Source organism: Bombina bombina, chromosome 2, assembly GCF_027579735.1.
Source record: "Bombina bombina isolate aBomBom1 chromosome 2, aBomBom1.pri, whole genome shotgun sequence".
Classification (NCBI taxonomy): domain Eukaryota; kingdom Metazoa; phylum Chordata; class Amphibia; order Anura; family Bombinatoridae; genus Bombina; species Bombina bombina.
The window spans coordinates 1,147,006,937-1,147,033,516 of NC_069500.1; the positions used below are offsets into that span (position 1 = coordinate 1,147,006,937).

General features: G+C 41.3%; 1 protein-coding gene across 3 annotated transcripts in view; it reads left to right on the forward strand.

Annotated features, from left to right (window-relative positions):
• The window catches only part of CLCN3 (chloride voltage-gated channel 3), a 294,065-nt gene that overhangs the window by 40,616 nt on the left and 226,869 nt on the right, over nt 1–26,580 (forward strand). The gene's annotated exons all lie outside the window — the stretch shown is intronic.

Sequence of the window (26,580 nt, forward strand, 5' to 3'; positions counted from 1 at the left end):
GTTAAAAGTATATTATTATAACTGTGTTGGTTATGCAAAACTGGGGAATGGGTAATAAAGGGATTATCTATCTTTTAAAACAATAAAAATTCTGATGTAGACTGTCCCTTTAACTTCTGCTTGTCCTTTATTCAGTATGTTTCCTTTTTCAAAATGCCAAGATTCAGAAATACATCTAATTGCTTTAAAATCTGCAGTTAGGGATGTTTTTTTAAAAAAAAAAAAAAATGGAATGCATTGTTTGAAACCAGAAGTCAAATTCTAGAAGTCGAGTCTCTCTATGGCTGCCAGGACTGGTCAAGACCTGAGATACACCACAGTTTGGAAAAAAACACACACAGAAAAAAGCTACATGTTCTAAAAAAAGTTGTCATTTACTGCATTAAAAAACAAACTAGAAAAGAGCACACCCCTATTCTCTAGTACAATAATTCTCGCCCTACATAATATTAGATAGGACAATTCTCGTTGTGTAAATATTCTTTATTTTGCTTTCACCTATGTAGTAACAGATTGCTGATGGTTTCATGCAGGAACAATGTCAATTCACCTTAGGAATTTTGTTCACTTTTGAGGGAATTATATGATTCATTCAAAATGTTTTTTCCTTCACAGTTCATGCATAAACACAAAAGTATAGCAATTTTTTTTTTAAAGGCAGATCTTTGGGGGAAATAAGCATATATATTTCTTTTTTTGTTGAAATTTTTTTTTTTTTTTTTTAAATTTCAAAAGCTTTATTGAAAACCAAAATATAACAAACATATCGAATGGCATTTTACATTCTGTCAATCTCCCAAACAATATAAGTTGAATATTTGTAATGTCCAAACTCCTGTCCTCTTCTCCAGTGCCAAAACCAAGGGAACCGGCTAGGTTCCACATCTTATCAAAACATAGAGCACAATGTAAACAATTATACAATAAACAAAGGTACATTCATGCAACACTCAGGACACCTGTATTTCTTACTCATTGGAAAGCGGTATGTGCAAAAGAAAAAGGGAGGGAGAGAGGGTGGCCCAGCGGTAAGCTCATGAATATGTCTCACTACCCTCTACCCGCAGTTTAGCTTGTAGGGTGTGTTTCTCCATCTGCCCAGATGTAACATGGTAACATGCTGTTTCCACTCTGCCAGTGTTGGAACAGTGTGTGACTTCCAATTTTTAGGAATCAGCATTTTAGCGCTATTTTGATCATTAATAGAGCTTTGTGCTCTTTTCTGTCAATTTTGGGCAGTGATAAGTATGAGGATCCAGGGGTCGTTAGGCATGGAGCAGCCCAATATGTTTTTAATGTGAGAGGATCTCAATCCAGTATGTGTCTAGCTTGGGACAATCCCACCAAATGTGTATCAAGGAGCCTTCTCCCCCACAATCTCTCCAACACTTCCCTGAGGCCGACCTGTATATGTGACGTATTCTGGTGGGGGTGAGGTACCACCTAGAGAGGAATTTGTAATTTAATTCTTGAATTCTGGCCGAAATTGATGATTTTTTCGTAGCTTGGAAGGCTATCTGCCATTCCTGGTATGTGGTATCTGTGTTCAACTCTTTATCCCAAGCTTTAACATAGGGAGGCAGGGCTTGTGTGTCTCCAAGTAGGAGGAGTTTGTACAGTTTAGAGACTGCATGTTGTGTGTTTGTGGTTTGTAAGCAGAGTGATTCAAAGGGGGTTTTTGGTCTTGTAAAATGGTGCTTATGCTGGTGTGTAGATAAGTAATGAGCCAATTGGGCATGGGTGAACCAGTTCATTGGCACTTCAGGCAGCTGTTCCTGTATGTCCTCAACTTTCTTAAGTTTGTGTTCATCTGTTATTGCTGAAAACACTCTCTCGCCTATGCGTGCGGTCTGATTTGATCTAGTTTCTCTGAAATCCCAGGGCAGTTCGGGGTTATTGCAAATAGGGGTAAGTGGTGATATAATGCCGGATATATGTGTCGAGGTATTAAGGATCCTGTCCCATACCTGATAAAACTCTAATAGGAGAGGATAATCTGTCACTGCTTTCGCCTGTATCTCTTATTAAGCCAAGCTGTCAGACCTGCATTGTTCGTATTCATTATATCACAATCCATTTGAACCCACTCTTTGTTTGGGTCATTCCGGCACCAGTCTAATAATCTGTGTAAAGCAATTGCCTGTTTGTATGTAGCTATATGCGGGACCACCAACCCTCCTTTATCCTTTGGGAAAAGTAGTGTACGTCTTGCTACCCTTGGTTTAACTTCTCTACAAATGTATTGATCTATAAGCCCTTGTATCCTGTCTAGGTAATGTGTTGGGAGAGGTATAGGGGTGGTTTGAAGCAAGTAAAGTAATATGGGTAAGACATTCATCTTCACCACATTGATACGTCCCAACCAGGAGATAAAGTTATTCCTCCAGCTAGACAAGTCTGTAACTAGGCTATTTTCCAAATTTTTGTAGTTGGCTTGGAACATCTCTTGAAGATCTGGGGACAAATAAATTCCCAGGTATTTCATCTTTGTCTGTTGTCTTTTTAAGGGGCAATTTAGTAGTAGCTTAGGTAATACGTCAGGTTTGTACGTAATGTTTAAGAATTCGGATTTACTGAGATTAAGCTGGAAGTTCGAGACTCTGCCAAAATCAGCAAATGTCTCAAGTGCCTTGGGTATAGATAAGCCTATGTCGGTAAGAGTGAGTAAGACGTCATCGGCATATAATGCCAGTTTATGTTCATACGTTTTAGTTTGGATACCTTTTTAACTTGTCCGTGTGATTGGATAGTTTGAGCCAGCGCTTCAATGGTGATGGCAAACAGTACAGGTGAAAGTGGACAGCCCTGTCTCGTTCCGTTTTAAATGCTGAATTTATCAGAGAGGATGCCATTCACCTTGACCCGTGCGGTCGGTTTACTATAGAGTGGGAAAATTAATGCTATGAAAGATTTGCTAAAATTCATTTTAGACAGGGTCGCTTTCAGGAACTGCCAGCGTACCCTGTCAAACGTTTTCTCAGCATCCGTTGATATTAGCGCTAATGGGATATTTTGAATTTGTGCGTGTGCTATGAGTTGTATTATCTTTAGGGTGTTATCTCGGGCCTCCCTTCCGGGTACAAAGCCCACCTGGTTGGGATGAATCAGAGCAGGGAGAAATTTGTTTATACTTGTGGCTAATATTTTAGCGTATATCTTAATGTCCGAATTTAATAATGAAATTGGTCTAAAGTTCTCGGGTCTATCGGGGGGATTGCCTTGTTTCGGAAGGACAGTGATGTGTGCTTCCAGTAATCGTTCTGTGAAACCTCCTTCTCTCAGGGTTGAGTTGAATAGATAGGTGAGGGGTTGTAATATGTGGTGCATGTATGTCTTGTAATATTTTACACTTAATCCATCAAGGCCTGGGCTTTTCCCATTGGGCATGCTCTTAATGGCCAATTTTGTTTCCTCAATAGTGATTGGTGCATCTAGGAGTTCTACGTCTTCCCCGCTCAATTTATTTAGCTGAAGAGTATCTAGAAACTGGTCTATGTCCTCCTGGCCACTGTCATTATCCAGATTATATAGTTTTTCATAGTATAATCTGAAGGTCTCAGCTATGTTTTTACTATCTTTGTGTACCGTTCCTTCCTTATCTATTATAGTGTGCACATGCGTGTTCAGCTGCTTCCTTCCAAGAGCTTTCGCCAGCGATGAGCCTGCTTTATTGTTAAGGTCATAATGTTTCTGTTTCAGGAAGGCAGCTTTTCTCTGATACATTTTAGTAAGGTGGGTATGCAAGTCACTTCTAGCTTTCGTGAGGGATGCCAGTATAGAGGGGGATGAGGGATGCTGTTTGTGTTCTTTTTCCCAGTATCTAATCTGAGCTAGAGTAGAGTTTAGAAATTGTCTGTTATGTCTATTATCCTTAGCTTTGGTTTTGATAAACGCCCCTCTTACTACACATTTATGGGCGTCCCAAAGTGTTGTATGAGAGATATCGTCATTTGAGTTTTCCCAAAAGTAGTGCTCTAAAGTTGTATCAATGTCTGCCCTTGTCAGCGGGTTGTCCAACATTGTGTCTTCTAGCCTCCAAATAAAGGGTATTACAGGTGTGGATGGCCAAATAATTTTACATTGCACCGGGGCATGATCAGACCAAGTAAGAGGTAGTATCGTGGAGTTGTCAATCATAGATAGGCCTATTTGGTCACTTAGAATATAGTCTATTCTAGAGTATGTACCGTGTGGGTGGGAATAGAAAGTGTAATCTTTTTTACTTGGATTGATGGTTCTCCAGATGTCATGCATCTTTAAAAGATGCAGCTGTGTATTTACGGCTTTGATAGTCTGTTTTGGTGTGCAGGACAGGCCAGTAGAGGTGTCTGTTGTGGGGTCTAATGGAAGATTAAAATCCCCTCCCATAAAAAGTGTGCCTTTTGTGTGTTCGAGCAATAACTGAGATATTTGTTTAAAGACTATAGCTTGGCCAGTGTTTGGCAGATATATGTTTGCAAATGTCACAGGGTTATTATACAAGAGGCCAGAGATAATGATATATCTGCCGTTTTGATCCTTGATTGTATGGGTGGGTTGGAAGTTAATTGAATTATTGAATAGAATCCCCACCCCATCCTTTTTCTCCCTGCCTGATGCCAAATAGGCTGATTTGTATCGTGATGGAGGAATACTGGTTCCTTTCCTATCTGGAAGTGCGTCTTTTGAATGAAGATTATATCCCCTACAGCGGGGTGCAGTTGTGTAAAAGCTACTGATCTTTTCTCTGGGCTGTTCAATCACTTTGCGTTCATGGAGATTAGTGTAAGGGGTCTAGCGCCATTATCAGATATGGTAGCCATTCCTATACGTCTGCTTGATTATTTTAATGTTTGATATGGGTGGTAAGCAGTGTCAGGTACTGTCGTGTATAGATCCTGTCTTATGAAGAAGTGCAGATAGGGTAGATGTCCGCTTATTAAGCATTGGGGCCCTCTACTAGTGTGTAGAATATGCGGGCAGTGTCTCACAAATCAACAGCTGTGTGCGATTGTTAGTATTACAATTCTAAATTACTCTAAAGAGAAAACTGTTAAATAATTATTAGCGAAAGAAATAGTATACAATAAAACCTAAAAACAAATCAAGAAAGTTATAACAATGGAAAGGTGGGTAGTATCCCACATCTGCTTTCCCATACAGAATTATAAACATATATAATCAAGAAAGACATACAACCTGTAGCCATTTTTTGAGAAACAAAAGTACTTGGAGTCCCAGCAGGAGGCAGTTATGGTCTAATTGGCATCTCTACTAATGCCAGTGTCGCTGCTGGTGGGGGCAAGGGGGGAAGTGTCAATGACCCTGCGGTTTTCTCCTGTCAGCGGACGACTCCTCCTTAGAGGAGGGTGATGGTCTGCGGCATCCCTATTGAGTGTCTCTGTAGATCTAATGTTAATCCGTAAAGCCTCACAAAAACGTGGTAAGTCATCCTGAGATCTGTATATGGCAGTTGTGTCTCCCTTAGAGGCAATGATGCTCACTGGAAAACCCCATCTGTACTGGATGTTTTGATCTTGCAGGGCTGTGGTGATATGGCTGAGTTCTCTCCTCTTCTGCAGGGTGGTAGGGCTTAGATCTGCAAATATTTGGATTCTATTTCCTGCATGTGTGAAATCTCTCTTCTGTCTGGCGTATTTCATTATTTCCTCTTTGTCTTTAAAATGGAGAAGTTTCAGAATGACGTCTCTCGGGGGTGCCTTTGGGGGAGGTTTGGCCCGCAGAGCTCTATGAGCCCTTTCAATGTTGATGTCTGGTGCCCCCTCGCCTCCTTTGAGGGTCCTAAATAGGCTTTGAAGGCATCCTTCCAATTCTGTTGGCTGTATACTTTCTGGAATTCCTCGAATGCGAAGGTTATTCCTCCTTCCCCGGTTATCTAAATCTTCTACTTTCTCAAGTAGGTGATGGATTGTTTCTTCTTGTTCGTATGCCAGACGAGATACATGCTGAATGTCGTTGAAAGTGGTATTATGGTTCTCTTCCAGATTTGTGACTTTCTGTACCACCCTTGTTAGATCTTTCTTTAGCTCCCCGTACCAGTTTTTAACTTCGGACATCATTTCCTTGACATCATCTTTAGTACAGAGCGATCTCAAGCCTTCCTTAGTGAAGTCTACAGTGTTTGTGGCTTGAGAATATTTGTTCTGCATGTCTGCTCTTTGAGTGCTTTGATAAGATGATTCAGCAGCTGGAGTCTGGTTTGAGTCAGTTTGTTTTAAATAATTTTGCATTGTTCTGGTATTAGGCAGGTTATCTACCTTATGCGATTTTCTTCCTGGCATGTCCAGTATATATATCTGAGGAGTTACTCTACTTTGGGTATGCAGAGCAATCAGATGCTGTGTTTGGTAATTTGTAGGGATTCACACTTATTAGTAAATGTTTCTGCTGCTGCAGTCCTGTGCAACAATCAGCCTGCCACAATGTGTAAAGTCCTATTGAAAAATCTTGTATTATCTGCCCACTACTTGCATATGTCTCTTTATAAGGTACACAGTGTTTTATTAGGGGCACTTGGGATGTGTTAAAATAGTGACCCTGTAATGATAATAAAAATGAATAAATAATAAAAAAATAAAAAAATAGTGACCCTGTATTAGTTTTCACATCACTGCATTGCCAGACATGATAATAGAGTCTCCTTGTGACTATATGTAAAACTGTGTGCCGGGATATGCGTCTTTAAACAGGGCCCCCTCTTCAAAAAGCTGCATGTAGCCTCCTATCACCGTTTGCAGAGTCTCACTATATTGGTAATTAGGGGCTTTCTGGCATCAGCGTTTGCCACAAACCCTGCTATACAGGGCATACACAGCGTGACCCTTCCTGTGAGTAAGGCAGTGAATCTTTGCCAGGTTCCTGAAAAACGTGTCTCCCCCAAAGTGTGCCCACGTGGAATTGCTAGACTGAGTGGAGATATGGGCTTAGTGCTCAAACCCTCCGATCACTGTGGACCAGATATGCGGTAGCTTAGCTGTGACAGGCTTACCGCACTAGCCGCTTGTTCCTCAATTCGCCCGTAGTGCCTCTGGTCTAGGAGCCGTGAGCGTGTGAAGGGCTCTAAGATGGCGCAGCTCCTCTGTTCTGGCGCGCGTGTCTGACTGCGCTGTGAGATGTCCCGGAGTTCAGGTGATCTGCAGTGACTCTTTTTCCGTCCACAATCTCCAGCGGTTTTTGCCTCCTGCTAGGTGTTATTATATAAATTGTGTAAGGCTAATTTTATTGGGATTTGCAGATGTGGGCCTAGGAGCTATGCAATCACAAGGCCATCTCTCTAAGCGGCCAAGCTCCGCCCCCCCCCCCACAGTCTTCAAATGTTTCTTATACATTTTAAGCAGAACAGGTACACGTGCATATTAGTGTTTTGGGTTACTGCCCTTTTCCCACTCTCCACTCGACAATTCCTGTGCATCTAACTGATGTGTCTTCCTTTTTGGACTACCAGCTCAACAAACTGTAAGGCTTGGGTGTCACAAATAAGTAATTCCCCCTAATCCAACCCTCCATATAACTGGTTTGTAGAGGCTTTCTAACCTGGGTCTCTAAACGTCTGGGGCCTTCCACATTTGAGGATTCCAGAGTGTTTAAGCTCCTGGCTCTTTTTACCTTTTCTATATGCATGATGTATGGCTCCCATCGTGTAACAAAGCAGTCATTCGTATGCATAAGTGAAGCAGTCACACTGGCCATATTGTAGTGATATTCTATCCTCTCTTCAATATATGCAAATGTGGGGGGTACTCTTTTCCAAAATTTAGCGATACAAATCCTTGTTACAGTACAAATCATGTTTAACAGTTTACAGTGTCTTTTCAGTGTTCCTTCAGTGGGGAAATGAAGCAAAGCCTGATCTGGGGTTAAGACTATCTCTCTCTCTCTCTCTCTAATATTAAGCTTAGATATGCTGACACCCAATCCCAGAAATTTTTAATTTTCTCACATTCCCACCACATGTGTAGCTACGACCTGACTTCTCCACACCCTCTGTAACAGATCTGGCTCCTTATCTCTCCTACCTTAACAAATCTAGGGCTTCATTACATGTGCCGATTTACGACGCGGTCCCATGTTAGCCTATGGGAGTAAAAATTGCGGGCAACGGGTGAAATATACGTGCCGCATTTATATGCAGCGCTGTATATAGGATACTAAACCCGCGCAAAAAATGTCGTCGCTGGCTTTTGCGGGCGACGCCATTTTTGCGCGAGTTTAGTATCCTATATACAGCGCCGCATATAAATGCAGCACGTATATTTCACCCGTCGCCCGCAATTTTTACTCCCATAGGCTAACATGGGACCACGCGTAAAACGGTATCCAATATCCAGCGCAAGGACTTACATGGCGAAAATGGAGAAATCTTACTCCATTTTTACCTCGCCATAAAAGGCAGCCGTAGCAAGCCTTGCGCTGAGTATGGAAGCACCATAACTCCCGAAAATGCCTGCAAAAATAAACTAACACCTAACGCATGCGCAATGTCTATCTACCTGTCAACCGCAATCCCCCCACCACAATAACTATTAAAGTGTATTAACCCCTATATCTGCCATCAAACCCACACCGCAAGTAATAACTAAATGATTAACCCCTAAATCCGCCAACCCTAACATCGCAAACTACCTATTAAAACTATTAACCCTTAATCCGCCATTAACCTACAATGCAATAAACCTATTAAAGTATTAACCCCTAAACCGCCAAAGCCCACAACGCAATAAACCTAACCTAACACCCCCTAAATTAACCCAAACTACCTGATTTACAAAATACTAAAGTTACTATTAAATTTAAAAAAAACTTAGCACTACTTTAAAAATACTAATAAACTAAGTATAAATTAAAGGGACAGTCTAATAAAAATTCTGGAGTAGACTGTCCCTTTAAGCTATAATTACAGAAAATAAAGAAAATTACCAAATTTTACAAAAATTATATCTAATCCCTATGAAAATAAAAAAGCCCCCCAAAATAAAAACACCCCCTAATCTAATAAACTACCAGTAGCCCTTAAAAGGGCTTTTTGCAGGGCATTGCCCCAAGAAAATCAGCTCTCTTTCAAGAAAATACACAACCCCCCCTAACAGTAAACACCCCCCACCCACCAAACCACCCCCAAATAACATAACCTAACACTAAAAACCCTAAACTACCCATTGCCCTGAAAAGGGCATTTGTTGGGCATTGCCCTTAAAAGGGCATTCAGCTCTTTTACTGCCCACCCTATCTAAATAAAATGAAACCCCCCAAAAAACCCTTTAAAAAACCCTAAGTCTAACCCCCAAGTGGTCCTCACCTGTCCTGAAGTTCGGCGGAGAAGGTCCTGTTCCAGGCGGTGAAGTAGTCTTCCAGGAACCAGCCGGCGCGAAGCTGAGGGTGGAACTGAAGACCGGCGACCCTGGAACTGAAGACCGGCGACCGCGGAGCCATGGAGCATGGAGGATCCTCTTCATAGGATCTCCGCCGTACACTGAATAGGAATTCAAGGTACGCGATTAAAAATGGCGTCCCTTGAATTCCTATTGGCTGATTTGAGCCTTCAAATTCAAATCAGCCAATAGGATGAGACCTAATGAAATCCTATTGGCTGTTCAAATCAGCCAATAGGATAGGAGCTACTGAAATTCTGTTGGCTGATTTGAATAGCCAATAGAATTTCAGTAGCTCTTATCCTATTGGCTGATTTGAATTTGAAGGCTCAAATAAGCCAATAGGAATTCAAGGGACGCCATTTTTAATCGCGTACCTTGAATTCCTATTCAGTGTACGGAGGAGATCGTATGAAGAGGATCCTCCACGCTCCATGGCTCCGCGGTAGCCGGTCTTCAGTTCCAGGGTCGCCGGTCTTCAGCTCCGCCCTCCGCTCCACACTGGCTGGATCCTGGAAGAAGAAAGAAGAGGTCGCCGCTTGGAAGAAGACTTCATCCACTGGAACAGGACCTTCAGGACAGGTGAGGACCACTTGGGGATTAGATTTAGGGTTTTTTAAGGGTTTTTTGTTTTTCTTTATTTTATTTAGATAGGGTGGGCAGTAAAATAGCTGAATGCATTTTTAAGGGCAATGCCCAACAAATGCCCTTTTCAGGGCTATGGTAGTTTAGGGTTTTTAGTGTTTGGGGGGGGGTGTTTGGTGGGTGGGGGTTTTACTGTTGGGGGTGTTGTGTATTTTCTTGAAAAAGAGAGTTGATTATTTTGGGGCAATGCCCTGCAAAAAACCCTTTTAGAGGCTACTGGTAGTTTATTAGATTAGGAGGTGTTTTTATTTGGGGGGGCTTTTTTATTTTCATAGGGATTAGGTATAATTTTTGTAAAATTTGGTAATTTTCTTTATTTTCTGTAATCTTAGATTTTTTTGTTTTCTGTAATTGTAGCTTAAAGGGACAGTCTACCCCAGTATTTTGATTAGACTGTCCCTTTTAATTTATACTTAGTTTATTTGTATTTTTAAAGTAGTGTTAGTTTTTTTTTTAATTTAATAGTAACTTTTAGTATTTTGTAAATTAGGTAATTTGGGTTCATTTAGGGGGTGTTAGGTTTATTGCTTTGGTGCGGTTTAGGAGTTAATACTTTAATAGGATTATTGCGTTGTGGGCTTTGGCGGTTTAGGGGTTAATAGTTTTAATGGGTTTATTGTGTTGTGGGTTAATGGCGGATTAAGGGTTAATAGTTTTAATAGGTAGTTTGTGATGTTGGGGTTGGCGGATTTAGGGGTTAATAATTTAGTTATTACTTGCGGTGTGGGATTGATGGCGGATATAGGGGTTAATAGTTTAATTAGGCTTATTGCGTTGTGGGGGGTTGTCGGTCTAGGGGTTAATACATTTATTATTAGTAGTGAGAGGGGGGGATTGCGGATATAGAGGTTTTTACGTGTCAGGCTTATTTTTGGGAGGCATGTTAGACTTTTACGGGAGATTTGTTATTTTCTTTACTTTTCTTTGGCGCCGGCAGTTTCTAAAGTGCCGTAAGTCACTGGCGACTCCAGAAATTTGTATTTACACTCATTTCTGGACATCGCTAGTTTATCCGACTTACGGCACTTTATGAGCTGCCGGCGCCGTTTATGTAATAGCCCAATGTGCAAGGTGAAATTACGGACGGCGCAGGTTGCAGCGCTTGCACTGAAGCCTGTGCCGTATATGTAAGGGGGGTAGACATACCATCTATATAGAACCTTTAAATAATTCTCCTTTAGCAGAGCATTAGGGGAGAAGGATACCCCCCTCTGAATGTTCAAGAGCCAGAATTCCAATGTCCAGGACTTATCTAGGTTCTGTTCCCATTTTATCATTGTCATTTTTTTTTATCACTATCAGTGAGGTTGAAGATTGGATACAGCAGTGCTATTTTCCCCTTCTAAGGCCTTTAGATAAGCATAAGGATTCGAACATAGTGTTAGGTTGTATCCTATCTGTCCGTAGAACTTCCTGTACTCTTGATTTAAGTTGCAAATAGTGGTACCATGCGCTGTAGTCTGGTGTTCCCAACTCTGCATATTGTGTGTAGGATATTATTTTGTTGTTTTAGTGTGTCTGCGATTCGATATAGCCCCTTGTTTTCCCATTTTTTCTGGGCATGTGCACTTACTGTCGAGTTGAGTGGGGCCAGGGGTGTAACTTTAGATCTAACATTGACCAGAGGATAGGCCTTGGTTAATTTATCCCATAAAAAGGTAGCGTGAGCAATCGAAATTTACTGTTTGGTATATTGGGATCTATCCTGTTTATCTGTCCATAATAGTTTATCTATTCTCCCCACCCCCATTAAATCTGTTTCTAATTTGACCCATTGTGGGGCCGTGAGAGTTTGATGCCATTGTATGGTCTGTGCTATTCTGGCCGTGTAATAGTATGAGATTAAATTTGGTAGTCCTATGCCTCCTCCCTTTCTATGTGTCATCAATATATGTTTGTTAATTCTCGCTCTTTTCCCTTGCCATATAAATTTCAGTATTTCCCGTTGCATGATATGCAATTCTGTCATAGCGATGGATAGTGGGAGTGATCGGAATAAGTACAGAAGTTTAGGTAATATCGTCATTTTAATGGATACAATTCTCCCGTACAGTGAGATATTATGTTTGGACCATGTAGTTAATAATTTCTTAATCTGTGAAAACATAGTAGTATAGTTTTCTCTATATAGGGCATTGACATTGTTTGTAAGGTTAATCCCTAGATATTTGAGTGAAGTTTTGGCCCATTTAAATGCAAAATTTATTTCTAGCAATTTCTTAGTATGTTTTGGTAATTGTATACTAATATCCTTGCATTTGCTTTCATTAACTTTATATCCTGATAAGAGTCCAAACTTACTCGGCTCGGAATAGATTATTGGGAGGGAGAGCAACGGCTTAGTGACTGCGAGGATGATGTCATCAGCGAATAACATTTTATACTTATTCCCCAATTTCATACCCGCTATATCAGGATTGTCTCTAATTTTCTGCAGGAGGCTCGATACATATTGCGAAGAATAACGGTGATAATGGGCACCCTTGCCCAGTCCCGTTTCTAATTTTTATTTGAGTTGATTGGTACCCCGAGAGTCTAAATAAAAGCGTCTGGATATGAATACAACTTTTTTTTAGTGCCTCATGGAATGGGCCCTGTATTCCCATTTTATCCAGAACCGCTTGCATATAATCCCAGTTAACCCTGTCAAATGGCTTCTCCGCATCCAAAGTTAAAAGCAGAGAAGGCATTCCTTTCACCGATGCCAGGTTTATTAGATCAATTACTTTCCGAATAGTATCTGGTGCTTCCCTCTGGGAAATAAATCCTACCTGGTCAGAGTCTATTAATCCCTTGATGGGTAACACCAATCGGTTTGCTAAAATCTTAGTGAACAGTTTGAGGTCTTGATTTATTAGAGAGATCGGCCTATAGTTTTGACAATACTGTTTACTCTTACCCGGTTTCGGGATGACAGTCACCCTCGCAGTCGAGGTCTGGGGGAATATCAGCTCCCTGCAATATATTGTTAAATAATATTGCAAGTGGGGTGCAAGTGAGGTTTGCAAGTCCTTATAAAAGGACCCCGTAAAGCCGTCCGGGCCTGGGGCTTTGTTGCATTTTAGCCCTTTGATGGCCAAGGATACTTCTTGCAGTGTTATGGGGGCATTTAAAGAATTGTTACCGTATATGTAATATCTGGTGTCTAGTGCTTTTATTGAGTAGATCACTTCTTTGTCTAGAAGCTGGTTCAGTGCCTCACTTTTATTTTTGAATAGTTGTACTTGTTTGCTTTGGGGGTTCCTTATCAGTTTTTTACGTAAGGAAGCTTTATCTGTTCTTAGGTTATTTATTTTAATATTGTTTTGTTTTTTAAGTTTATTTGATTCAACCATTATTAATCCTCTTATGGATGCTTTGAGTGCGCACCAAGTGAAATTTGGGTTAGATGCAGTGCCTTCATTTAATGTTACAAATTCTCTAAGATGTTGTTGTATTGTATTGTCTGTACAAAAATATTGTGTAATATGCTTGGGTGTAGGGTCCATGACCTGACTCTGCGGCAGGTTGACCACCCCTTCTAAGTCTATCATCATAATATCATGATCCGACCACACGCAACTATATAAATTAGCTGCACTCACCAAGGGGAGATGTATTTGACTGATAAGAATTAAATCTATTCTGGATCTTGTGCCATGTACCGCGGAGTAAAATGTATATTCTCAAGAGTTTTTATTCACTGCTCTCAAACTGTCCAACATTTTGAAATCCAAAAGAAAGTCTCTCAAAATCTTTTGAGCTGGGGCCAATCTTTTTTTTTTTTTTTTTTTTGTGTATCTAAAGTGGTCCTGTCCAACTTGTCATTTAATGTCAAATTAAAGTCCCAATTATTAATTTGTATCTTTTCCAAATTGAAAGTTGTTTGCTCAATTTAGTAAGAAAGGGGCCTTGGTGATAATTTGGAGCATAAACGTTTACTAGCATAATATGGGTATTTTGAATGAATCCTCTTGCTATAATAAATATCCCCTCCCTGTCTTTAATTACCTCCTCCTCTTTGAATTTGAGGGAGGTATGTATAAGTAGGGATACGCCACATTCATTTTTATTATTGATTGCATGGAATTTCACCAGGAATATTTTGTCCCAATATTTGGGAGTCGTGGTAGACGTGAAATGGGTTTCCTGCAACATCACTATCTGGGCATTCTGGGTTTTATATTCTAATATGGCTTTTTTCCTCTTAATGTTGGAATTGAGACCCCTCACATTATGGGGAAATTATCCTAATATGCATGTTCCCTCTTTGATCTTAAGCTTATAGATGCCCTGATTAGTGTCGTCATAAGGCCCCAGCCTACTTGGGCTGCAGGTCTGTAATCTCTCTTACTCATAGCACCCTGTTGAGAATACCTGAGGATACTCTGTCTGTTCAGCATTTGTAAGTTAACATTTGAGACTAAACAACATAACCTATTAAAAAAAAAAACAATCTAACCTTAAAACTTGATGCGTCTATATGCATTTTAAACAGTGTTTAACAACTTGTGTAAAGGCCAACTCTGGAGCTTTATCTTTCCTCTTCCGTTCTCGGTCAACTGAAAATATAAAACATGGGAGACGAGCACCAGGGTGGTTGGGTGAGGTCTGAGAAAAGGGAAGGGGGTAAGAGGGGGGCAGAGCAGGAAAGAGGAGAGAATGAGGAGGGGGTGGGAGAGGGCAATCTAGGGGGGGTGCAACATTGTAAAGCATGAATTAACTCAACAGCAGGAACAACGACCATGGTCATTGAATCATACAACCTGTTTGCCACTAATTGGGATAATCAGTCCACATAAGACTCTTTAATAAAGAAAAAGTCCTGATGACATCAGATTCAAGGTATTGGTGGACCATCTCTGCATAGGGTATTGCCGTTTGTGCTAGCAGATGAGTTCGGCTTTGCTCTCTTTGGTTTTCCATGCTTGGATACAAGAGTCCAGTCTTTTTGTGGCAATTTCCTCACTGTCTTCTGGGAAGCCTGCGGTTCTATGTCCTCTATCGATAGCTCTAGTTTAGAGAGTATCAGTTGTCCTCCTTCCACTGATGAACAGGCAAAGGTTGTATTTTGATGTGTGAAGATCAATTTAAATGAGAAGTTCCATCGGTATTTCAGCTTTTCCCTTATTAATGCTGTCACTATTGGTCTCATCTCTCGCCTTCTCCGCAACGTTATAGGGGATAAATCTGTGTATATTTGGATATTGTGACCCTCATATATTACATTACGTGCTTGTCTTGCTGCTTGAAGAATCATCTCTTTAATATGAAAGTAATGTAACTTGACTATTCTCCTTGTTTTGGATTGAGAGGGCTTAGTAAGGGCTCTGTGAATTCTGTCAAACAGCAGCAGGTTGGGCTCTGTGTCAGGTATTAGCTGTTGAAATATCGCCGTCACATCTGCTTGAAGATTTCTCTTGTTAAGTGTATTCAGTCCACGGGTCATCCATTACTTATGGGATATATTCCCTTCCCAACAGGAAGTTGCAAGAGGATCACCCAAAGCAGAGCTGCTATATAGCTCCTCCCCTCACATGTCATATCCAGTCATTCTCTTGCAACCCTCAACATAGATGGAGGTCGTGAGAGGAGTGTGGTGTTTTATACTTAATTATTTCTTCAATCAAAAGTTTGTTATTTTTAAATGGCACCGGAGTGTGCTGTTTTTTTCTCAGGCAGTATTTGGAAGAAGAATCTGCCTGCGTTTTCTATGATCTTAGCAGAAGTAACTAAGATCCACTGGCTGTTCTCGCACATTCTGAGGAGTGGGGTAACTTCAGAAAGGGAATAGCGTGCGGGGTCTCCTGCAAATAAGGTATGTGCAGTAAAATATTTTTCTAAGGAATGGAATTGACTAAGAAAATACTGCTGATACCGATGTAATGTAAGTAAAGCCTTAAATGCAGTGAAAGCGACTGGTATCAGGCTGATTAATGTATATGCAGTAAAGTAATTTTCTAAGGAATGGAATTTGACTAAGAAAATGCTACTAATACTGAAGTAATGTAATAAGCCTTAAATGCAGTAGAAGGACTGGTATCAGGCTTATCAATAGAGATACATACTCTTTAAAAAAGGATGTTTAAAACGTTTGCTGGCATGTTTAATCGTTTTGTGAGGTACATTGGTGATAAAACTTATTGGGGCATGAATTTTCCACATGGCTGATTTATATTTCTACATAGAAACAGTTATCTGAGGCTCCCACTGTTGTAATAATGAGTGGGAGGGGCCTATTTTAGCGCTTTTTTTTGCGCAGTAAAAATTCAGTCTCAGTCTTCCTGCTTCTTCCTGCATGACCCAGGACGTCTCTAGAGAGCTCAAGGGACTTCAAAAGTCATTTTGAGGGAGGTAATCAGTCACAGCAGACCTGTGACAGTGTGTTTGACTGTGTTAAAAAACGTTTTTTGTTTTTTTTTTCCTATTGCTTATCCGTTTTGGGTATTAAGGGGTTAATCATCCATTTGCAAGTGGGTGCAATGCTCTGCTAACTTAATACATTTACTGTGAAAATTTGGTTGCTATAACTGATTTGGTTCATTGTTATTTCAACTGTGACAGTTTTTTGTGCTTCTTAAAGGCGCAGTAGCGTTTTCTATATTGCTTGTAAACTTATTTTAAAGTGTTTTCCAAGCTTGCTAGTCTTATTGCTAGTCTGTTTAAACATGTCTGACACAGATGATTCTGTTTGTTCACTATGTTTGAAGGCCAGTGTCGAGCCCCATAGAAATATGTGTACTAAATGTATTGATTTCACTTTAAATAATAAAGGTCAGTCTTTATCTGTAAAGGAATTATCACCAGACAACGAGGGGGAAGTTATGCCGACTAACTCCTCACGTGTCAGTACCTTCGCCTCCCGCTCAGGAGGCGCGTGATATTGTGGCGCCAAGGACATCAGACGCCCATACAAATCACTTTACAAGACATGGCTATTATTATGAATAATACCCTGACAGAAGTATTATCTAAATTGCCAGAATTAAGAGGCAAGCGCGATTGCTCAGGGATAAGGATAGAGCGCGCTGGCGCTGTGAGAGCCATGTCCGATACTGCGTCACAGTTTGCAGAACATGAGGACGGAGAGCTTCATTCTGTGGGTGACGGATCTGATCCAGGGAAACCGGATTCAGAGATCTCTAATTTTAAATTTAAGCTTGAGAACCTCCGTGTATTGCTAGGGGAGGTTTTAGCGGCTCTGAATGACTGTAACACAGTTACGATTCCAGAGAAATTATGTAGGCTGGATAGATACTATGCGGTACCGGTGTGTACTGACGTTTTTCCGATACCTAAAAGGCTTACAGAAATTATTAGCAAGGAGTGGGATAGACCCGGTGTGCCCTTTTCCCCGCCTCCTATATTTAGGAAAATGTTTCCAATAGACGCCACTACACGGGACTTATGGCAGACGGTCCCTAAGGTGGAGGGAGCAGTGTCTACTTTAGCTAAGCGTACCACTATCCCGGTGGAGGATAGTTGTGCTTTTTCGGATCCAATGGATAAAAAATTAGAAGGTTACCTTAAGAAAATGTTTGTTCAACAAGGTTTTATCTTACAGCCCCTTGCATGCATTGCGCCTGTCACTGCTGCTGCGGCATTCTGGTTTGAGTCTCTAGAAGAGGCCATTCACACAGCTCCATTGGATGAAATTATGGACAAGCTTAAAGCACTTAAGCTAGCTAATGCATTTGTTTCTGATGCCATTGTACATTTAGCTAAACTAACGGCTAAGAACTCCGGATTCGCCATCCAGGTGCACAGAGCGCTATGGCTTAAATCCTGGTCAGCTGACGTGACCTCTAAATCTAAATTGCTTAATATTCCTTTCAAGGGGCAAACCTTATTCGGGCCCGGCTTGAAAGAAATTATCGCTGACATTACTGGAGGTAAGGGTCATACTCTTCCTCAGGACAGGGCCAAATCAAAGGCCAAACAGTCTAATTTTCGTGCCTTTCGAAACTTCAAGGCAGGAGCAACATCAACTTCCTCCGCTCCAAAACAGGAAGGAACTGTTGCTCATTACAGACAGGCCTGGAAAACTAACCAGTCCTGGAACAAGGGCAAGCAGGCCAGAAAACCTACTACTGCCCCTAAGACAGCATGAAGGGATGGCCCCCTATCCGGAAACGGATCTAGTGGGGGGCAGACTTTCTCTCTTCGCCCAGGCGTGGGCAAGAGATGTCCAGGATCCCTGGGCGTTGGAGATCATATCTCAGGGATATCTTCTGGACTTCAAAGCTTCTCCTCCACAAGGGAGATTTCATCTTTCAATGTTATCAGCAAACCAATTAAAGAAAGAGGCATTTCTACGCTGTGTACAAGACCTCCTGGTAATGGGGGTGATCCACCCAGTTCCGCGGACGGAACAAGGGCAAGGATTTTACTCAAATCTGTTTGTAGTTCCCAAGAAGGGAGGGAACCTTCAGACCAATCTTGGACCTAAAGATCTTAAACAAATTCCTAAGAGTTCCATCATTCAAAATGGAAACTATTCGAACCATCCTACCCATGATCCAAGAGGGTCAGTACATGACCACAGTGGACTTAAAGGATGCCTACCTTCACATGCCGATTCACAAAGATCATTATCGGTACCTAACATTTGCCTTTCTAGACAGGCATTACCAGTTTGTAGCTCTTCCCTTCGGGTTAGTTACGGCCCCGAGAATTTTTACAAAGGTTCTGGGCTCACTTCTGGCGGTTCTAAGACCGCGAGGCATAGCGGTGGCTCCGTATCTAGACGACATTCTGATACAAGCGTCAAGTTTTCAAATTGCCAAGTCTCATACAGAGATAGTTCTGGCATTTCTGAGGTCGCATGGGTGGAAGGTGAACGTGGAAAAGAGTTCTCTATTACCACTCACAAGAGTCTCCTTCCTAGGGACTCTTATAGATTCTGTAGAGATGAAAATTTACCTGACGGAGTCCAGGTTATCAAAACTTCTAAATGCTTGCCGTGTCCTTCATTCCATTCCACGCCCGTCAGTGGCTCAGTGCATGGAAGTAATCGGCTTAATGGTAGCGGCAATGGACATAGTGCCATTTGCGCACCTGCATCTCAGACCGCTGCAATTATGCATGCTAAGTCAGTGGAATGGGGATTACTCAGATTTGTCCCCTCTACTAAATCTGGATCAAGAGACCAGAGATTCTCTTCTCTGGTGGCTTTCTCGGGTCCATCTGTCCAAGGGTATGACCTTTCGCAGGCCAGATTGGACGATTGTAACAACAGATGCCAGCCTTCTAGGTTGGGGCGCAGTCTGGAACTCCCTAAAGGCTCAGGGATTGTGGACTCAGGAGGAGAAACTCCTCCCAATAAATATTCTGGAGTTAAGAGCAATATTCAATGCTCTTCTAGCTTGGCCTCAGTTAGCAACACTGAGGTTCATCAGATTTCAGTCGGACAACATAACGACTGTGGCTTACATCAACCATCAAGGGGGAACCAGGAGTTCCCTAGCGATGTTAGAAGTCTCAAGGATAATTCGCTGGGCAGAGTCTCACTCTTGCCACCTGTCAGCGATTTACATCCCAGGCGTGGAGAACTGGGAGGCGGACTTTCTAAGTCGCCAGACTTTTCATCCGGGGGAGTGGGAACTTCATCCGGAGGTGTTCGTTCAGCTGGTTCATCGTTGGGGTAAACCAGAACTGGATCTCATGGCGTCTCGCCAGAACGCCAAGCTTCCTCGTTCCGGATCCAGGTCCAGGGACCCGGGAGCGGCGCTGATAGATGCTCTAACAGCCCCTTGGGTTTTCAACATGGCTTATGTGTTTCCACCGTTTCCGCTGCTGCCTCGACTGATTGCCAAGATCAAACAGGAGATAGCATCGGTGATTCTGATAGCGCCTGCGTGGCCACGCAGGACCTGGTATGCAGACCTAGTGGACATGTCGTCCTGTCCACCATGGTCTCTGCCTCTGAGGCAGGACCTTCTAATACAAGGTCCTTTCAACCATCCAAATCTAATTTCTCTGAGGCTGACTGCATGGAGATTGAACGCTTGATCCTATCAAAGCGTGGCTTCTCAGAGTCAGTTATTGATACCTTTAATACAGGCACGGAAGCCTGTTACCAGGAAGATTTACCATAGGATATGGCGTAAATATTTATATTGGTGCGAATCCAAGAGTTACTCATGGAGTAAGGTTAGGATTCCTAGGATATTGTCCTTTCTACAGGAGGGTTTAGAAAAGGGCTTATCTGCTAGTTCGTTAAAGGGACAGATTTCTGCTCTGTCTATTCTTTTACACAAACGTCTGGCAGAAGTTCCAGACGTCCAGGCTTTTTGTCAGGCTTTGGCTAGGATTAAGCCTGTGTTTAAGACTGTTGCTCCGCCGTGGAGCTTAAACTTGGTTCTTAAAGTTCTTCAAGGTGTTCCGTTTGAACCCCTTTATTCCATTGATATTAAGCTTTTATCTTGGAAAGTTCTGTTTTTTGATGGCTATTTCCTCGGCTCGAAGAGTCTCTGAGTTATCTGCCTTACATTGTGATTCTCCTTATCTGATTTTTCATTCGGATAAGGTAGTTCTGCGTACTAAACCTGGGTTTTTACCTAAGGTAGTTTCTAACAGGAATATCAATCAGGAGATTGTTGTTCCATCATTATGTCCTAATCCTTCTTCAAAGAAGGAACGACTTTTGCATAATCTGGACGTAGTCCGTGCCCTGAAGTTCTATTTACAGGCAACTAAAGATTTTCGTCAAACTTCTTCCCTGTTTGTCGTTTACTCTGGACAGAGGAGAGGTCAAAAAGCTTCGGCAACCTCTCTCTCCTTTTGGCTTTGTAGCATACTACGTTTAGCCTATGAGACTGCTGGACAGCAGCCCCCTGAAAGAATTACAGCTCATTCCACTAGAGCTGTGGCTTCCACCTGGGCCTTTAAGAATGAGGCCTCTGTTGAACAGATTTGCAAGGCTGCGACTTGGTCTTCGCTTCACACCTTTTCAAAATGTTACAAATTTGACACTTTTGCTTCTTCGGAGGCTGTTTTTGGGAGAAAGGTTCTACAGGCAGTGGTTTCTTCCGTTTAAGTTCCTGCCTTGTCCCTCCCATCATCTGTGTACTTAGCTTTGGTATTGGTATCCCATAAGTAATGGATGACCCGTGGACTGAATATACTTAACAAGAGAAAACATAATTTATGCTTACCTGATAAATTTATTTCTCTTGTAGTGTATCCAGTCCACGGCCCGCCCTGTCTTTTTAAGGCAGATCTAAATTTTGATTAAAACTACAGTCACCACTGCACCCTATGGTTTCTCCTTTCTTGTCTTGTTTCGGTCGAATGACTGGATATGACATGTGAGGGGAGGAGCTATATAGCAGCTCTGCTTTGGGTGATCCTCTTGCAACTTCCTGTTGGGAAGGGAATATATCCCATAAGTAATGGATGACCCATGGACTGAATACACTACAAGAGAAATAAATTTATCAGGTAAGCATAAATTATGTTTTTTATACTCTTCCAGTAAGTTTCTTATTCTAAGATTTGACTGCCGAGATCGATTTTCTAAATCTTCCACCTGATCTTCCAGTTTTTTTTTTATATAAATGGAGTTATCTAGTAGGGTATGCTGTATTTGGGGAATTTCTTCCGTGATGTCATCCAATTTATTTTTGAGCTCTTGTTGTTCTCCCACCTATTCCTCTGATATCTTGTTTGAGATCGTGTAAAGCTGTTTTTAATTCTTCGTGAAAGAAGGTTTTGATTTGGTTTAAAAGCTTATTTGGGATATCCCCCAACTGGGAATTATCCTCATCTGTAACCTCTCCCAAATTACTTTGTTTCGGTGATAAGCATATATATTTCATAGAAACACACTACATTGCGAGACTAGCACTTTGTAGTGTCAAAAACATTACAAATTTAGATTATTCTACATGTATTTTTATGGATATATAATTGTTTGGATCTTAAAATTACCAGGGTTCTAACTGGTATATGTATTTTGTAATAAATTTAAAAGAAACAACTAGTTATTTTGTACGTTTATTACCAGCACTATTAAATAGTATAGCCACAGGAAATATTTAAGCTTTTAGGATGTATTATTTTGCTTACAAGTAGAGAGAGTGGAATAGGTAATTAGAACAAATATTGACTTTTGTTCACTGGTTAACTCTTGCATAAAATGCATGTATTTTGTCCGTTTGCATGATTTTTTTGTTTTGTGTATGAATAGGTCTTGCACCAGGATGTGGTATAATGGAATGCGACAAAAGCCTACATTTTCCATGTTAAAGTACAACAACAACTTGTTGCATATATAGTTATGATCTCTATAGATTTTACTGTTCTTTAGACAAGTACATTTATATTATTTTGTTGTGGAACATATAGTCCAGATCTGTGTCAAGTGTAAACTTATATTTGACTAATTTAGTATTTGTGCACTTTAAATTTCCATGTAACTGGTGTGTTCTTGAGTATATGCTGTTAAACAGAGCATCAAGACCCAAAGTGTTTCTTGATGTTGTTTTTAATGGAATCTAGGGATCCCCTTGCTTATCAGCTCTCAGAAAGCTGATCACAATGCACTTTGTCAGGGGTCAGCAACCTATATGTCAAATTTCTGTCACATAGTGGGGCAGCAAGGCTCAGTGTTACCCTCCTCTTCACTCCCACCACATGTACCATGCACAGTGCTTGAGAAACTACATGCTAGGGAACCCAAATCAACTGAGGCTTGAGGCAAATTAAGTTTGGGGTCTGAAGAGCAACTTTAGGACTGAAATGGCTATAGGGTGTCAGAGGGGCTGTAAGACCAAGGCTCTGATCTGAAATGGATATGTAGCAAAATAATGGCTGCAGTGCCAGGTGTCAAATCTGATGCGGAGTCTTTATTATTATAATTTATTATTTTTATTATAAGATAATCATAAAGATAATGCTGGCACTTAAATGGTATTTATTTGGCACAGCCCTCCTAAAAGGTTGCCAGACCCAGCACTATGTTCTTACTATGTCAGAATTACATTTTTACGATTCAGATAAAGCATACAATTAAAAAAATAATCTTTCCAATTGACTTCTTTTATCAAACTGTTTATTTTTTCATATTTTTTTATGAAACTTCGCTCCTTTCCATGAGAGCATACTGAGCTAGGTAAACTGGTAAGTTTTGTGAAATGTATAATGTATCTGAATCATGAACGTTTTATTTTGACATTCATGCTCCTTTAACATAAAGGGACTCTAAATAAAATATACAGGTGGCCCTCGGTTTACAACGGTTCAATTTGCACCGTTTTAGAATAAGTCATGCGACTGCTATTGAAAAGCATTGATTAAAATAGCCAGTAGGTGGAGCTGTCCGCTTATGTTGCAGCAAAGCCAAGCAAGCTGAAATTAATCAGTTTAACCAGACCTGAGATATCGAGTAGATTTCAAAGGAACAAGATTTTCCTGTCTATAAATCAGTCCAGATTGGAATTCATTGAAAGAACTGTTTGCAGAAAAATGCAAGTGAAGTCTGTGTTGTGATTGTTTTATTAGGTTTATAATGCTGTTTAGCAAATGTTTTTGTTCATTTAACTTAGTTTAATTATATATTCTGTGTTGTGTGATTATTTTATTAGGTTTATAATGCTGTTTAGCATTTAAAGTCTTCATTTCAAAGCTTTAAAGATAATGTATTAGGTGTTACTTATGACAATTTTGAGAGGGGCCTGGAACCTAACTCCCTCAGTTTCCATTGACTTACATTATAAACTGGGTTTCAATTTACGGTTTCGATTTACAACCAGTCCTTCTGGAACCTAACCCCGGTGTAAACTGAGGGCTACCTGTATATATATTTTTTGGCTAATTTATGTTGCTATTTTATTAAAAGCTTAGTAATCCATATTTAGGGGGCTCAGCATTCACCATAGATATTGCAGAATGTAATTTGATCACTGCCTAAAATCTTAAAGGGACAGTCTAGATAGAGAATATAATTTTAAACAATTTTCCAATTGACTTTTATCACCAATTTTGCTTTGTTCTCTAGGTATTCTTAGTTGAAAGCTAAACCTAGGAGGTTCATATGCTAATTTCTAAACCCTTGAAGGCTGCCTCTTCTCTCGGGCATTTTGACAGTTTTTGTTACCACTAGAGGGTGTTAGTTCATGTGTGTCATATAGATAACACTGTGCTCACGCACATGGAGTTCTAGTGAGCCAGCTCTGATTGGCTAAAATGGATGTCTGTCAAAAGAACTGAAATAAGGGGGCAGTTTGCAGAGGCTTAGAAACAAGGTAATCAGAGGTAAAAAGTGTATTTATATAACTGTGTTGGTCATGCAAAACTAGGGATTGGGTAATAAAGGGCTTATCTATCGTTTTTAAACAATAAAAATTCTGGTGTAGACTGTCCCTTTAATGCACTGCAACACAATGGGGCCTATCTATCAAGCTCCGTATGGAGCTTAAAGGCCTGTGTTTCTGGCGAGCCTTCAGGCTCGCCAGAAACACCACTTATGAAGCAGCGGTCTAAAGACCACTGCTCCATAACCTGTCCGCCTGCTCTGAGGAGGCGGACAGAAATCGTGTGAAATCAATCCGATCCAATACGATCGGGTTGATTGACACCCCCTGCTGGCAGCCGATTGGCCGTGAATCTGCAGGGGGCGGCGTTGCACCTGCAGTTCACAAGAGCTGCTGGTGCCATGCTGAATGCGGAAAGCGTATTCTCCGCTCTCCGCATTCAGCAATGTCTGTCGGACATGATCCGCTGATCGGATCATGTCGGACAGACATTTGTTAAATAGACCGCAATGTCAGGCAGCGTTTCTGGCTAAAAATTGCCTTTTTTGTACCATATCCCTACTACAAAAATAGTGGTCATTATATCATAGTTTGCTGCTGTGCTTGATCCATTAAATGTTTGGTTCATGCACTTTTGTGTACAGAATTGCATCTGTAGCGTTTTTGCTCAATGCTGTCAATTTTAATTTTTGTTTAAAAATAAATTTGATGGCTACTTTTTTTTTTAATATTTTTTTTATATTGCATGGGTATAACCTGGACAACTAATCTTGGGTGGCCTTAAGCATGATAAAGGGGATAGTCATTTGAAATAGCTGGTTTTGCTGTGCTACTACCTATATTGATCTTGTCAAAAGTGCAGTATTTGCTATAGCAATGCTATGTAATCAAGAGGTAGTGACTGGGGGTAGAAGAAAGAGCCCAGCCCCAGTCAGATGGTAAAGCTCCACCTCTTAATACTAAGCATTATGGTGCACAGGTATCCACACACCTTGTGGCAAAAGCAGTGTGTGTTTAGAGTGAGATTGCTGGCTTTTCGCAACTGTCTCATGTGCTTCAGGTTAGGTTGCATGATACAGAGCATTGACTTTACATTTTTTATAGCAGCTGCACTGCGCTCTATTATTGCTTTGTGCTGTTGTTTAATATATTTTGTGTAACTGTAAATCTGCTCCCACTCTGTATCAACCTCCTGTTGATGATACAGATACCAAATAGACAGCAACGTCACTGATCTATGAATGTGCATTATTTCGGTTACATGGTATAATACTAAGCTCCAATATGGTGGCTCCCAGTAGGAAAAGGCTGAGCATTAAAATAGGGTACTGTGTTGAAACTTCCGGTGGGCAGAGCGCAAGGTGTGAGAGAGCGCGCGCTGAATAGCTCCAAGTGCAAGGAGCTGGTTCGATCTAGGACGCCCTAAATAGTGACTCCTATTGTGGGGACGCTGGACCCTGGTTGGGGAGAAAGACGTGGAGGTCGGAAGTTTGTCACTGCCACAAGCTGGCCGGATGGTGCTGGCCCAGACGCATATCGTCACACCACACAGCCAGAGCGGAAGAAAAGCGGCAAAGGATTGATTGCGTGCAACGAAGCAGCACAGTGGCGAGCAAGAAGGAGTATTTGGGAAAAGATCCACGCAAAAACTGGCAGAGCCTCATAATTCCGCCTTCGTTGTATACACGTGGAGCCCTGCATCAGAGGCGAGGTATCGCAACTGGGGAGGTATCCTGTAAACAGGCGGTGAAGGAGTCCGGAGTGTTTTCGTGAGACATCTGTGTTCCAAGCATACAATAGAAACCGCAAGTATATGCTCTGTGCTGTGTCGTGGGAAATTCATGCTTAAGAAAACTATCGGCTAGATTTAGAGTTTTGCAGCCAAAGGGGTGCGTTAGCTACGCATGTTTTTTTGAGAGTTCTCTGAAGGGCTGCGTTAGGCTCCAAAAAGGGAGCGTACAGGCATAATTACCGCCACTTCAACTCTCAATACCAGCGTTGCTTACGGTAGTGGCTAGCTGGAAAAATCTCCATAGGAAACAATGGGGCAGTTTTAACTGGAAAAAAACCTAACACCTGCAAAAAAGCAGCGCTCAGCTGCTAACGCAGCCCCATTGTTTCCTATGGGGAAACAGTTTCTAAGTCTGCACCTAACACCCTAACATGTACCCCGAGTCTAAACACCCCTAATCTTACACTTATTAACCTCTAATCTGCCGCCCCCGCTATCGCTGACCCCAGCATTATATTATTAACCCCTAATCTTCGTCTCCGGACACCGCCGCAACCTACATTATACCTATGTACCCCTAATCTGCTGCCCACAACACCGC